At 39.4% G+C, this 2,058-nt stretch overlaps 1 pseudogene; it reads right to left on the bottom strand.

Moving 5' to 3' along the window:
- Window positions 1-492: 492 nt before the first annotated feature.
- LOC123457443 lies at window positions 493-1,767 on the bottom strand (annotated as a pseudogene).
- Between the last annotated feature and the right edge of the window lie 291 nt (window positions 1,768-2,058).

The raw sequence follows: 2,058 nt of genomic DNA, 5'->3' as shown, positions 1-2,058 counted from the left end.
GGTGTTGTCTGTAAGTACAGAAGTTGTCAATAAAAAATATATACACTTAAAAGATGTGAAAACAACTCTGTGGTGGTTTGATTCCAGTGTCCCCTATAAACTGGGGCATTCTGAATGCTAGATTCCCAGCTGATGTAGATTTGAAAATGAATTCCTCTTGGGTGTTGTGTATTCTTGGGGGCCAGCTTATGGGTATTATAGCCAGTTTTACCTTGCCAGTGTTTGGGACACTCTCCTGTTGCTTTTTTCTTTCTTTTTTTTTTGGCGGGGGAGAACATGGCTAACTGTTTTAATGGGCTTACTTCAAGATTATCAAACAGACTTATCTTGTCTTAAAACAAAATACACACACACACACACACACACACACACACACACACACACACATATCTAGTCTGGAGAAATTACCTTTAAGAGAAAATGAATTTAACTCAAGAATACATTATTAGAACTGTACTTCCAATCTGTTTTATGCTATTAAATTTTCTGAAGTCACCTTTCCTGTGTACATACATTTAAATAGTGCTTTCGAAATGAATTAGAAGTCATTATCTTTTTTAACTTGTTGACAAACTCTTGAGAATGCTGAGAAATCTCCAGATAACCACTATGTTTTCTCCTGGGGACAAACTTCAGAGCTTCTTCCCAGCTTCCGGCGTTTTTCAGACACAGCAAGGTTCGGATCATTTGGTCTAAGGTGAGATTTTTGTTACCAATGGACCACTGTATATATTTATCTAATGGAAGGCATTCTGTTGCTAGATTTAGACGTTTTGCCTTTGCTAGAGATGTGCCTGGTTGCAAATCTTTATCAACAAATGATCCAATCGCATAAATTTTATCATGCTTAAAAGTAGTCATAACATTGAGAGAATCTGCAGTTAAAGATATAATCATGTTCTTTGGAAATAAATCTACATGAGATTTTTCTGTTGCTGTTAAGAGCAATTTGTCCCATTTTTCTCCATAACCTTTAGCCAATTCTGCATGGTAGACCCCATCTACTTTAAGACTGTAGAAATAGATATGGAAAGGATCAACACCTCTTCTGTTCCATCCTCCACATTCTAAAAGTTGAGAAATAGTATTGTTTAGTTCTTTGGGTTTCATGTACTTATCGTAAGCCATGTCAAAAACCAGAGGTTGTCCAAACTGCATAGCCTGGGCATTCTTCCAGTTCATGGCAGTGCTCATTTGTCTGTCCCACAGTGGGAGGGGAAAAAAAGTCTTGCTGCTTATCTCCTTCAGGGCTTTCGAGCAACCTGGCTCTCATTGCTTCTTCCCTTGCCTATGTTTTCACTTTCTTTTTTACCTGCTTAGCTTTTTCCAGTTTTTCCTTAGTATACAAATATTTTAAATATATTTTTGGATGATTTAGAAGCATGTTCCATAATGTTTTGAGCTCTTCTTCAGTGATGTGTTCTGGTACTTCTTTGCCAAGCAGTCTCCACATCTCAATTGATTCTCTGGTGGCAGCCAGACTATCTTCATCCTTGTTGTTTGAGACTGTGGAAACACCTCCTCCTTCAATGCTGGATTTCATTGTAGTTTCCCACCTATCCAACTCTAGCTGTCCAGGAGGGGATGCACTGGTCTTACTAGAATAGGACAAAGCAGGTATTTTTGGAGATATGTATTTCTGCAGAATTGTTGAGTGCAAATTCCTTCTCTTCCTAAGAAGAGTAAATGGCGCCAACAGCCTGGCAAAAGCTCTCAAGAAAGTGACACTAAAACCCATTTTGAAGAAAATAGACATCTAATTAAACCCTTGAAGCTCACACATCCCTAGGCTTCTTGTATGTGAAGCCGTCTTCTGGCCACAACACGCCGGCAAGAAGGCGCCAGCCAGGACCCCACGGCCGAAGAGTGCCCATTTTCTACCTTATGTTGGCAAGGGGTGAAATCCACCCTCTCCTCATGCCATTGTTTTCCTCTGCCATCATGGAACTTCTACTGGAGTGTGTAAGTCAAAATAAACCCTTTTTTTTCTAAAAGCTGCTCTAGGTTAGGTGATTTCTTCTAGCAATGTGAACCTGACTACAACAGTAATGTTGGTAC

Source organism: Jaculus jaculus, unplaced genomic scaffold (genome assembly GCF_020740685.1).
Source record: "Jaculus jaculus isolate mJacJac1 unplaced genomic scaffold, mJacJac1.mat.Y.cur mat_scaffold_48_1_805434_arrow_ctg1, whole genome shotgun sequence".
NCBI classification, from domain to species: domain Eukaryota; kingdom Metazoa; phylum Chordata; class Mammalia; order Rodentia; family Dipodidae; genus Jaculus; species Jaculus jaculus.
This window is presented reverse-complemented; position numbering and strand designations above follow the sequence as displayed.